Source organism: Podarcis pityusensis, assembly GCF_964106645.2.
Source record: "Podarcis pityusensis genome assembly, chromosome: 4".
Lineage (NCBI taxonomy): Eukaryota > Metazoa > Chordata > Lepidosauria > Squamata > Lacertidae > Podarcis > Podarcis pityusensis.
In genome coordinates this window covers 59,712,012-59,726,008 of record NC_138027.1, presented here as the reverse complement: position 1 = coordinate 59,726,008, position 13,997 = coordinate 59,712,012, and the positions used below count along the sequence as shown (strand labels likewise).

The 13,997-nt window shown below is 41.1% G+C and overlaps 1 long non-coding RNA gene across 1 annotated transcript; it reads left to right on the top strand.

Annotated features, from left to right (window-relative positions):
* Positions 1-673: 673 nt before the first annotated feature.
* LOC308476651 lies at positions 674-13,308 on the top strand. The gene is made up of 4 exons (XR_013986032.1): positions 674-869; positions 6,713-6,882; positions 8,484-8,625; positions 9,403-13,308. It is a non-coding gene; the product is annotated as an uncharacterized lncRNA (long non-coding RNA).
* The last annotated feature ends 689 nt before the right edge of the window (positions 13,309-13,997 follow it).

Here is a 13,997-nt window from a genome sequence, read left to right as displayed (position 1 = left end):
GGAATCCTGGGAAATGCAATTTGTTAAGGGTGCTGGAAACTGTAGTACTGTGATGCAGGAACTACAGATCCCAGAATTATTTGGGAGAAGCCATGTGCTTTAAATGTAAAATGGATCCAAAAGGGGACTTAGTGCTCGTATAATGATGTATCATACACATCAAATTTGGGTTCCCTTAACCAGAGTATTGTATTTTTGAACCATCCAGATCCATATTATTCTGGGTACCCCTGCAAATAAGCAAATTAAACACTCATCCCCTCAGCATGAACCTTTGTAAGTGTGGCTTTTGGTCATCATGCATTCAAGTGTCTGGCACAAAAACAGCATTTTTCACTGGGGAAAACACTTGGTCTTCTTGAACAGAAGAGTCTCCAGATTATCAAATTGCATGAGATGAGGTAGCCCAGGCTTACTTTGGGGTGCAAGAGCATAGAGATTTCCATTCCTTATTTAAGCACCTCGTACGGATGTTTCAAACTTTTAAATGAGGAACTGGAATGCAGTTTCAGCCTCATCTCAAGGAGGGTGTTCAATCAGTTTCGGCTCTGTACCAAAATATGTTGGTGAGTGACAATAGCCCTATTCAGATGTTTCACTTATGTGTTAGAACAGTGTGTCAGGCAAGCTGAACTGAGTAGCATTGCACATAACCAGCAGCCCCAACCTGGCATCTGTGCATGCGTCGTGAATGCTTGCAGAGGCAGAGCCTTTGCATGTAAAGCAGGGAACCAGATTGCACGAAAGCCTTTGCAAGTACAGGTGTACCTACAGCGGCTCCTTTCCTGCAGATATTCATGGTGAACATACAAGTGCCAGGTGTGAATAGCGCATGACAGGGGAATGGCTCCTCAGCGATGGTCTGACATGTGAGTAAGACTAAATACGGCTATTAACAGCCTCTTTTAGGAAGTGTCTGATGAGCTAAATAGAGGGTTTTCAAATGAGTCACAAAGCTGCACAGATGACTTCTTCCTCCCTCACCACTAAAATGTGGAACCACTTGCAAGTAAGATAAGGTTTATAAGATGGCGGTTGTACAGCCATTAGCCATCAAATATTTATCGTGGCTTCCTTATTTGCACATGGATGTAAGCGGTGGGGAGGGGGAAATTGCACTTCCTGTAATTTTCGCTATACAATGAAACTCTCTGCTTCCCATTAAAATCTTCATCAGTAAAATGAATACTAGGTAGCAGTAGGGAATTAAAGCTTTCAAGATACTGTGTGGGAATTAATTGCACACAGCATTTAATACTAACTTGTAGTATCAACCTTCTACACTAGATGGCAAAATGGTGCCATTTTTCACTTCTTGTTTCTGTGCTACATTTTGGAATTTCTGTTTGTACACAATTCAGATTTCTTATTCATGGGCACATGGATGGCATTATTACAAAGTCTTAATTATGGTTTTTTTAAAAAATAAAAAGCCCTCTTTCTATCATGTGCTCCTTTTAGACTTTGTAATGCCCATCACTTCACCTTCTTAAATATATATCAGAAATGTGATTGTTCCATCAAACATTAATGGACACCATTTAGTACTTGAAATGCTTTGAAAAGGGCTTGGTCCAAGTTCTTAGGCTGAAATCCAAGGGTAAAACCTTAATTGGCTTTTGATATTATGGTCTTCTCAGTACTTGGAAAAAATGGTTCCACCAATTTATCATACCTATTCCCCACCCTCTTTCCCCCTACTACTCATTGGAGGAAAATAATTATAATTTCGCTTTAGGCAACATATCAGACTTCATGAATTGAATTCATTCTAAACGTAGATCATCTGTGCCCATAAATACCTGCTGAGCATCTATTCCCCCGCAACCACTCCCCCCCCATTGCATCTGACTATTATTGCATCCTCCAGCTCCCTACCTGCCCTCCCCATTACCTCATTTCTAACTCTCAGCAAGCTGAAAACCCTGGAAAATCTGGCTCTTTGGTTCATTATAATTTTATTATCAATATGATGGGGTCCCCCCCCTTTTGTATCCTGCCTGATGTTGCATAACCCATTGGAGGACCAGACACAAATAAGTGTAATTTCAGAAGCACTGTTTTGAAATGTTTAAGGCTAGGGCTACGAATTATACAACTGGCCCCTGTAGTGGTCCCTTTCACAGTGATGTGATCTGCAAGAATCAGGTAATACTTGCCTCTGATGCCCCAAGTTAGCAGTTCAAGTTGAAGACACAGCTACAAGGGTGACCTGTGTGTGGAGTGGGCAACTCTGTCCAGGGCTCTGCAGTGTATTTTTGAATATCATATGCACATAGAATTATGGATAGGCACCTTTCATTGATTGTCCCCACCACTGGCAAAAAAATATTTATTTAGGAGTATTTCTATATTCTAAATAGTTCAGTATTTAGTTCTTAATTCGTGCAGATAATTAAGCTGGCTTGAATAACGGCAGTCACTAATTTCTCTCACACAGTAAGCACCATTCTTTCCATGCCAGAGTCAAGACACAGGAAGAAAGGAGACAGAGGCATTCAAACCCAACTTCTTAAAACTTCCTACATACCATGCTAGTAATACACCATTATTCCCCATGGCCCATTTAGAATGGGAAAAGCAGCTTTTGGAAGCAGCAGGGGAGTGGAGGGAGTGGGTTATTCTGCTTAGTCCTTTCCCTGCCTCCAAATCACACATCCCCAGTGGCTACCCCTGCCCCAGCTACTCTAATGCTGCAGCTGGTGCAGAATATGTCAGTCCACCTTGTACTAAAATTGAGATATTAGAACTTTACAACACTAGATCTATGTATATAAACTGTACTAGCTTCTAGGCGTCATTAAAGTTCTGATCTTGATTTTGGAGATTGTAAGTAGTCTAGACCTATTCCTATAAGAATCCCTCCACATCTTTTGGAAAGGTCCTGATACATATTTTTTGCTTAAAGAAGTGTGGCCCTGGACTTCCAGCCCAAAGTCCTGTTCTGACAGCATCACCACTGAAAAAAAACCACAACAAAAACCCTGCTGCAGCTGTGTCAGCACACAGGAAGAGCTTTGCAACTCTCTCTTTAAAATCAAATGAGCCTTGATCAGGACTGCTTCCATAGATCAAAAGTTACTCCTTGCAACTGCCTGAGATCATTATTATGGGCAGCATATACTCTGCTTCAACTCTGCTGCTTAAATAATTTTAGCTCCCTCTGTATAAACCAACTTACGATCCCAGTGAAAAAACAGCCATGGCCCATGAAACAAGTAGGAATGGATAATCAATTTTTATCACTTGTATTATGAGTAGGACCCATAGCTTTGGGTGAGTTATTATAGTTTCTCCGCTAGGAATGGATGTGTATAGATGTTGAATCTCTCTTCCACTGCTACGTATCAGCCCAGATGGACAGGAAAAGAAAGCAATGTTAGCTCATACTGCAGCTTGTGCTTTACCCTGTGACCTTTAACCAGAGGTGCCAACTTGAATAAAATATTGGGGGTGGGGCAAGGTAAGCCCTGCCCCGCATAATTGATCACAAGACACGGTGCACACACCGTGCACACACCATTTGAATAACGATGCTCATCAATTTTGTGGGGGCTCGGTCCCTAGGAGTTGGCTCCTGTGACTTTAACCATGGCATTCTACTTTGCTAGGTATTCACCTCCATCTTCACTGCTTTCCAAATAAAGTTAGATCAGCTTAAGTATCAGGCCTTCTCAGTCAACACATGTCCTGACTCCACCCCAAGTCTCTAGGTGCTTCATTTTTCACAGACTGAGAGATAGTTTCTTGCATTAACACTTCAACACATGGCAGAAAGATCTAAACAAATCTATAGAGGGTTATGAGAGTCAGCATAATTGTTTTTCCATCTCAAAAACTTCTTTCCACCTACACCCCAGGGCATACTGAGCTCCTCCCCAGCCACCCCACCCCACTGCTTCATTTCTGCTGCTGCCTTAGCCCAGTAAATCCCCATCTTTTCCTTTCTAACATGTGATAATACAAGTTGCAGTGAGAGCCAAAGGAACTCTGAAACAAAAACATGATTCACTGGAAAACCTTGTCTGCCCATTTTGGAAATTAATTTAAAGTGAATTAGCTAAACCCACAAGGGAAGTCAGTAGCACAGTAGAAGTCAGTTGCCACACTCATGTTTTGCTACTGCAGGATACCAACCCTGATGTACATAATACATACTCTAGTCCTTTTATGAACTCCAGCAGGACTGAGTGCAAACTCACTTGCCTCCTTCCCATGAATCTTCTAATCTTGGTTCTTTTCTGCTAGGCATTCATTTTTATTCAGTGCCTTCCTGAGTGATTTTATGGTCCTAGGTTAATGCCGCTCAGCATCATGGAAGTACTGAACCATAGGGCTTCTCCAGTTACTAGAATGGATGCTCATTTTTTATTTAAAACTACATGGGTAAAAAAACACAGCTTCCTAGACTACCATACTTCAAAATTTCACATTTTTCAGTGGTAAAGCATACACATTCTTTCATTCAACTAAATGCAGAAATCTCCCTTCATTTCAAAGAGCATTGCAGACTTTCTCTCACTTGGAGCCTCTCTGTAGCTTGCATTACTGTCATTTATTTTATTTTGTGAAAGTCCTTCACTGTGCAGCCCCACCCCATGCTTCAGAGAGCAAGACGTCAGAAAAGAGGAACAGAATGTAATGTACTCTAGAGAAGTGCACTTACCAATTATATTTATTCAGCTGCATGGGGAAATCTCAGCAGTTCAGAGCAAATGTTCACTGAGGTGAGTAACTCTGCAAGCCAGTTTAGCTGGTGGGTCACAGGGGAGTTCCAAGCATCAAGAGTATGCTGTGCCTATAATATTCAACTGAACATTATTATTGGCCAATGAATGGGCTTAAACCCCCTAAGTATGACGAGTCTTTCTAGGAGAAAACTGGACACGAGCCATAGCCTTCTTAAGTCAGGACAAGCCCTCTATAAACCACACAAGAATGGATATTATGGTGGGAGGATAATTGTGGTGAATAGCATACTGTGTATTTATTAGAGCTGAGCCAAAATTCAGCAGGTGACATTTTTCTTGGAATATGTTAAAGATTTTTCTTTTTCTCCAACCAATAGATAAAGGCCACTTTCTGCACATGCTCCAAACTCAAAAATCTGTTCAAGCAAGTAACATGTAGCTAGCGGAATTACATTTACTTACTTCATCTGTGCATGTAATTCTCGTCTTCCCCTTCCCACTCTATAAAAATCTTTGTATTTTGGCATTTGGCTTTCTAAGTTTTAGAAGGTAATTTTATGCAATTTATCACTAGAAGCTTCCCCATGTTCTGCATGGATGTAAAGAAGAGTTTGGATTTGATATCCCGCTTTATCCCTACCCGAAGGATTCTCAAAGCGGCTAACATTCTCCTTTCCCTTCCTCCCCCACAACAAACACTCTGTGAGGTGAGTGGGGCTGAGAGACTTCAGAGAAGTGTGACTAGCCCAAGGTCACCCAGCAGCTGCATGTGGAGGAGCAGGGAAGTGAACCCAGTTCACCAGATTACGAGTCCACAGCTCTTAACCACTACACCACACTGATAAAAGCTACCCCTGCATTATAGGGATATTTCCTAAGATTTTGCTACACTCTGCCTTCTGAGCTTTGGGAGAGTAAAACCCAAAGCTTCTCTCTTTGCTTACTTTTTTCTTAGGACTGGGCTGAGAAGAGGAGTCCTGGTCAATAGGGCAGTTTAGGCTATGGGAGGAGGTTCATCCCATCTAGGAGCAGCCTATTGTAAAAAAAATACTTTGAGAGGGGGGATACTTATACCAAAAAAGGGTTTGACATTCATGAAAAGTCCCTCTCTGGGCCATTATTAAAGTAAGCCAAACAAATAATAATGTCTATAATATTTCTTGAGTTAACAACATCAGAGCAGGGATAGGTTTACAGTAAAAATCAAATATCTTCCCTACACACAAATGCTATATAACTAGAGCCAAGATTGTGAGTAGCTTTGTAATGGAATTTGCTCCCACATGATTTTGTGATGGCCACCAGCAGCGATAGCTTTAAAAGAGGATTAGACAAATTCATGGCGGGTAAGGCTATTAATAGCTACAAGGCACAATGGCTACACTCCACCTCCACTGTTGGTGGTAGTATGCCTCTGAATGCCAGTTGCTGCAAATCACAAGTGGGGAGAAGGCTGCTTTTTTAAAAAGCTCATGTTCTGCTTGTAGGCTTCCCATGGCCATCTGATTGGCCACTCTGATGCTGACCTTGATCCATCAGGGATCTGCTTATGTTCCTAGACCCAGTCTCTCTCCTACATACTCTCTCCGCCTCTGGATACCTTGGCTGGGCTGGCTGCTCCTCAGCCTTTCATTTTTAGTCATTGCCTTCCTTTTCTTCTCTATCTTGCCCATTGACTTTTCAGGATAATTTGTGGAATTTGTCGCCACAAGATGTGGTTGCTGCCTCTACCTTTGACAGCTTTAAGAGAGAATTAGACAAATACACGGCCCGTCTATCAGCTCAGCAAGTAGTCAGGATGGCTTCATGTACCTTCTGGTTTCTGCAGCCTATGTTTCTAAACACCACTTGCTAGGGAACATGCCCTGCTCGTGGGCTTTCCACTTGTATCTAAATGGCAGTGGTCACTGTGGGAAAGAGGATGCTGGACTCAATGGGCCTTTGGCCCGTCACAGCAGCGCTCTTCTTTCTCCTGCTTTTGCTTCCGTAAGCTTCTTTCTTATGCTTTTTTCTTCCCTCAGCCATCTCCAACAGTCACAACTGCCGTTCTCTTTAAAATGGTTCAACATTCCTCCTCTGTGTCTGGCGTGCCCTCCTCTAAGTCAGGGAAAAGTTCCTGTTGTGTCATCACCCTGACCAGGGCATTGCAACTGGCCTCGAGCGCATGAACCGGTGCTGTGTTTTTACCATGGTGAGTTGTCAAAAGCCATTTCCCCACAGCATTTTCATTACCCACACGTTGAAGAACAATATTTTCACAGGCTTGGAAAAATAGTAATTTGAAGACTGCTCACGTGCAAAGCTTCCTACAATTTATTTTTTTGTATATATATATATATATAAAGATTTCACACCATTGCAAGCAGGGCCATCACCCAATTAAGAAATCTTAGTCAATTAATCAAACGAATTTAAAGTGATTAATTAATCAAATTGATATAAATTTGCATATGACTTAAAGCAATAGGTATTAAGAAAAAGGCAGACTTTCATTGTTTTCAGATGATGCATGCATGTGTCACCACAGTCACCATCTCAAAAGAAGCATTTGCTCCTGTGGGAGAGAGAAGAGGGAATGCCTTTTCTAAGGAAGCACCTGCCATCTGCAGTTTTTTAAGTACTTGTCTTAATTAACATTTTAAAATGTGCTTTCTGATTAATTTAAGGTTTTGCTGTTGAAGTGTAAAGCCCTGAACAGCCTGGGATCTGCTTCCCTGTGAGACCTCCTTTTCCAAGATCATCATGTTCAAGCCTTTAGGTCATCAAGCGAGGTCCTCTTGTGGGTGCAACATGCCCTGGAAGTTGTTTTTTTTTAGTACCAGTGGAAGAGTCTTTAGTGCTGAAGGACAGGAGGGGGGAGTATTATCCCATCTCAAAAAGAACTGATCCCTATTCTGAGTCCATCTCCCTGCTGACCAGGAGAACCTTTGTATTGTCTGCTTTATTGTCGCCATTTGCTAGCCCTCATCCAACTCATAATGGCTTCCTTAGTATTAGATGAAAAGGAGAAATAGTGTAGCAACCACCCATTGTTGACAACCTATCTGCTGGTAAATTTGTATGGTTAACTTCTTCGTGTCTCCTGTCTGCTCCAATCAGCAGAAGGCTTGTCACACCTTTCTGGTTGATCTGACCCAGTAGTGTGGTGGCAAATTTAGAAATGCAAGGTCCCTTCATGACAGTCACACCATGCTGCCTCACACCCATGTCTGAGATTATACGCTTTAACTTCCAGAACGAAAGTTTTCCCTAAAGCTTCCTGAGAGTGTAGTTTTGTGATTTTTAAAGATTTCTCAGCACCTTACCAATCTACTCCCCAGAAAGCTGAACATCACAATTAAAGCAAAAGTCATATTATATGATTGACAAATCAATACAGCATTTATAATCTATAAAACAATATTAACAACATAACCAAAAAATAAACTAAGCACTGTTAAGGTCATACACACACTCTCCACACCCCCATGACTCATAAGCTTTCACTCTGTTCAGCTCATTAGAATACACATACAGCGGTACCTCAGGTTAAGTACTTAATTTGTTCCAGAGGTCCGTACTTAACCTGAAACTGTTCTTAACCTGAAGCACCACTTTAGCTAATGGGGCCTCCTGCTGCTGCCGTGCCGCTGGAGCACGATTTCTGTTCTCATCCTGAAGCAAAGTTCTTAACCTGAAGCACTCTTTCTGGGTTAGCAGAGTCTGTAACCTGAAGCGTATGTAACCTGAAGCATATGTAACCCGAGGTACCACTGTAAACATAATGCCCATGGCAACAATTCCCTTCTAAAGGTTCCTTGGGCAAGACAGGTGGAAAAACCATTGCCTGAAGGCCAACTGAGTCTGCCTCCCCTCACATAGGAAGCTGGCCCTGCTGGAACCTGGCTGCCAAAAAAGGGATCCATGGCACCACCACTTCCACCTGGGTCCCTAGGTGACTATACCCATGATCTATCCTTCTTTTAAAAAAGTGTTGTGATGTTTGACTGTGTTCTGTCTTGGTATTCTACACAGACACATTTGAAATGGCTGTAGACATGCCAACATTTATGCTTTACTCATTTCTGTCTTACTTTCAGAAGTTCTTCTCTTACAATGGGGTGGATCCTTTTTGCCAGCAGTGACCCTTGCAAGACAATTACTTAAGTTGCTTGGGGAGGGGAATTCTTAGCAGACAAATGCAGACAGTGGAAAGCCTAAGCAACCTCTTTTCACTGGTCTTTAACTCCCCAATCACAGCCTTCCAAGACTGCTTTAAATTAAACAAACAAACACTGAGGTCTGAGGAAAAAAGATCCTGAACTCTGTCACATCTGGTTTAGCCCTTCAAAGACTGGTATGTGTGTGTGTGTATAAGGAATGGAAATTGACTGGCGAGGCATGGGTAAATAAAGTTAGCCTCTGCTGCTGTGACATTGATTCAGATTTTGGCAGGATAGGTAGATTTAGTTCAAAGAGAAATCAGAGAATAGGCAAGAATTGTTTCAATATACATTCCAGGAACAAAAAGAGGCTATGCATTTGACCCTAGGCAGTTGCCATTTCAGGATGGCTATTTTTACAGCTAAGATGGCTATAAAAATTTCATACACTATTTTTCAATGTCACACCCACACCCCTCTTTTTCCTGCCCATTTGAAAGGTTTAGAACAGAAGCACCTGTGCTTGCATTATTTTCTTTGTGATATATATTCTTGTTTTCCTTCATCAGGTTCACCATATAAGCGGCAAACTAAAAAGGATGAAGCTCAAGGAATACAACATATGTTTTCCATTTCCCATGCAAAACTATTTCTCCATCTGATTTATTACCCACCTGAACAAAATTATGTTTTTATTTCATGTTTATTTCAATTTCCTCAGCATCTCCCATGTCTGGGGTGGGTATGGGACAAGGAATGTAAACTGCCAATGATGTTGGACAAAGAAATCAGCTTTGAAATACAAATTTACAGCAAATCCAGGTTCTCTCCATGCATACAAATGAAAAATGCTGCTGCAATAATTTTTAAACTAGCAAATGCAAGGTAATCCTGGGAAGAGTGGTCTTCAATCTCCTCCAGACATCTTTTACTGAATGCTGGGACTGTAGGATAAATCCACTGACAGCTATAAAACACTGCAGTGGCAGAAAACCTGCATATATTTGCTTGTAGCATGTGCATACTGTCGTTCTTTCTGGGACACCCAGAAGCACCATTGGGACCACAGTAAGATGCTTCCTTGGCCGTCTTTGAAAATCATGGTTATTTGCTGGATGAACCTACTTGCCCACCATAGCAGTGATCACAAGAGCTAATAATACTCTATATACTGTGAAGCAAATTAATTACCATGCCTGAATGGGCAAGTAAATAATCGTAAGGCTTACTTGTGGGATCATAATGAAAAATGCATAGCCTGTGCCTTAGAAAAAGGGGCTCTCATCCAACCTGTTCTACAAATCTGGGCAAAGACAGGTGAGCCTATTATATAAGACTGGCTGAGTAGTCTTAGCAAGGCTAATCTGCCACTGAAAGATGTGTTCCTATTTAGGTAGTACCAGAGTTTGCCAAAGTAAGCAAGCTGTGTTCTATAAATTGTCTAGTTCAAGAAGCTTCTGATTCTGAACAGCATCTTTAGTGAATAGTGAGGATAGAACAACAACAATAACAATAACAACAACAACAACAACAAGTTTTGCCACCCTTCTGTAAACCAACCAAAGTAGTGTACTGCAAATAAATACAATCAAGACAACAGCATTATAAACACAGTTAAATCAACAGAGCATCATGAAGTACATTACAAGCAGCAATACTAGGAAAAATGCAAAAGGCGAAATTAAAAAGATGTGGCATCACATCTTTGGTAAAAGCAGAGAAAGTAGGGAGTTGGACCGACCGTAGCTCTGAAAGCAGCACATTCCACCATCATGCATGGCCATCAAACAGGCCTCTGTAAGTGATGGTATCTTCAAAAAGTTCTCTTCATCCATATTATAATACATTTATGGCTAGGGTGCATATAATGTAACATTTTACCATGGAGGAGATATTTGGTTTGATTTGGATCTCAGTATGAACCTACCCATTTCACACTTTCTGAAATGGCATTGAACCAAAGCACAGCTATCCTTTAAAATTCACACTTCTCCAATTTTTGTGATGCAGTTCTCCAAGCAAATAATGTGCACAAAAATGCATATATTACAAAAACTGCTTCAAAATGTGTATGTTAGGAGAAATTTGTACTAAAATGCTGATTGGAAATTTGCAAACTCATGCACAAAAGTGAAGAACTTGAAAATGGAAAAATAAGAAGCAGCGAGTAGCCAGAATGGACATATCCATCAATTTCTCATCCATCAGTTTCTCATCCATCCTTCCTTGGCTCATATAAACAAAAGAAAATGCACACTGCTACTTGTTCATTTCCTAAAGCATTTTTAGGCATGCCTATCAAATGAGATCTCTATGCTTGGTACTAGAGATGTCAGTCATAGTGGGAAGTGCAAATGCTTATTTCTTCCTCTATACTTTTTGAAATCATGCCTCTGGATTAAAAACATCACATCAAAACTAGTAGCTTGTCCTGATAAAATCTAAGCAAATTCATCCTGCATCTCTCCAAGAGAAGAGGAAGCTACCTAGCCAGAAGATGATAGAAAGTAGAGGATATGAACCTGCCCAAATATACAACATTACGTTTCAAAATCACAACCTCCCACTCTCTCACTGCATGCTGAACAGCCTTGCATATGTTTTGCTATAGCAGAATGGGCAATGTAAAAATCAAAAAGAACATTAGAGTGCATTTGCTGGACTGAACCATCTAGTTCAGCATTCTATATGCAACAATGGCCAGACATATACCCAAGTATGAAGGCAACAGCTCATTCACTGTCTGTTCCCAGCATGATCATGGCTAATAGCTATCTTCCATGAACCCATTTGATCCCTTTGAAAATAATATTTACTCCTTCATTAGGGTCCTTGAAGTTTGCATTATGACCTAATGAAGCATCTTGGTTGGCTTTCCTGCTTGCATGTTAATGGACAAACCAGCTACTTATCTGTGATTTAGTAACCAAATAAGGCCGCAATCCTAACCCTGTTTACCTGGAAGAAAGCCGCTTTCAATTCAGTACAACTTAAATCTGAGTAGACCTCCAGCCCACAGATCTGATTAGGCCCATCAGGCACCCCCATTTGGCCCATAAGGCTGTTTCGGCCAAGCCACAAGCACATGCCCTCCACCTGATGCCATATATGATGTCAGGTGTGGGGCAGGTAAATATATGGTTGTGCCAAAAAGGGAGCTGCAGGCACTGCCTATCGGCTGGTTGGCAACACTTGCAAAACCCTGTGTTGTATGTGGCACTTGGAAGCCCCAATAATCAGTTGATTGCTGGGGCTTCAAAGCTCTTCCTCTCTGCAAGCACCAATTGCCAGGTGACTGTTGGGGCCTCAAAGTGCCCTGCACAGCTCTCTGCAGAATCAGCTGCTTGTCAGTGCTCACAGAAAGCTATGTCTGATACTACCCCACGTGAAAGTCTCTTGGCTTATGATATCTTCAGCAATGTTCATGTGTCAGCAAATGTCAAATGTCATATTTCAGAAAATCTGCAGTAATAAAGTCCCATGTGAGGACTAAGCATGTGAATTGGGTTGAAGACGAAGAGGGAAATAAACTCTTATACGGACAATGGTACATAGCCTACAGATTTCCAGAGGTCTGTAGAAGAGGCAATGCAGAAGATTAAGGTGCCTCAAATCTACAGCAGCCCACAGTATACAGAATGCATACTGCCTTTTCTAAAAGATGAACACACTTGCCATTTAGCTTTTCTTTTACCCTTGTGTGAGCAAATACAAACTTCACACTTTTTACGAAGTGTTAGCAACACTATGTGGGATCTTGAAACAATCATAAGCATGCTGCCACAGAAACTGAAGACAATATAATAAGTTACAGTAGATGGTGCTAGACAGGTGCAAAAGATTCAAGACAGTCATTTGAGGATACCTGCAAGATTTGCCCTTAAGCTAAGCGGTTTAGAAAATGTGCAATTTAGATTTATCTGTTCAGGAGGGAGATTCAGATAAAACAGTTGAGCTGGTGAGATGATTAAAGACAAACCCCTATATTTAGATAATGCTCAGATTATTACCTTATCTGACACAATGAAGGGTACAAGCCCCAACCCCACAAAGCTCAACGCTGTAGGTGTAAGTATAGGTGAAAATGACATGCATAAAAGATGCTGATTCAAGATTCAAGTCAATCCTCCATTGTGGTTCCTCTGTTTAGCATTGGGAGGTGAGGGACAATAAATTGTCCCGTTTATTGACATGTATCAAGCTATTCCTATTTTCAAAACACAGTAGCTTGAATAATTCCAATAAGGAAAAAGCCCCACATCAGTGTAAAATTTCTTTGGCTTGTCAGTTTAATGTGGATTTATAAAGTATTTTAGAATGCATGCTAGAGACTGGAAAGAGCTTAAAGGCTCTTCTGGAGTCACAGGTATTGCATTTTAATGTATGCATCAGAATTTACTATACCATCTTTCAGTAATTTGCATCATCATGCCAGGAGTATGGATCTCTGTATATTAAAGAGAGACATGAAAATACCCAGGTTTATTGAGGATTATTTTGTTATGACAATAAAGTCTCTTATCACCTTAAAAGTACATCTTTTCTCTGGGTTAAAACATGTCTTCTGTTACAAATCCAGATGAGCATGTGTCATAATGGCAAGATTAACTGAATGCTGCATCTAATGAACCTTACTGTTTACATTCGGCAGCATCCAGCAAAGGCACATACTGCAGGGACACTGTAGAAAATGCTCTTTAAACCTTCAAAAGTTGATAATTGTTTTGAAAGAACCAATCCAGGTGCCGACCTGAAGAAGGTGTCATCAGATGACCCATAGTCTGCCTCTCGAAAAAATGTAAAGGCTAAAGCCCTCAAATGGACTTTTTTGTGTGGCCACTTTGAAACAAACTATGTTCTGCAGGTGGACAGTTGCTCCACTACAATGAAATATGATGACAAAGCGAAGTCTGAAGGTTCCAAATGATATTTATTTCCATTTATCGGCAAACCTGGGGCTGGTTTATTGATTTAGCATCTCTACAACTGATCCTTCTTCAAATGATTCCAGGGCAAGAACTTTAAAACAACCATTAATAATTTTTCTAAAGGCTAAGTAACAGGAATGGGGAACCCAGGTGTCGCTGGACTACAACTCCCATCATCCTGATCCTGAGCTGCTGGGTGAACAAATAAAGCAAGTTATTCCAATCAGCTTTAAACC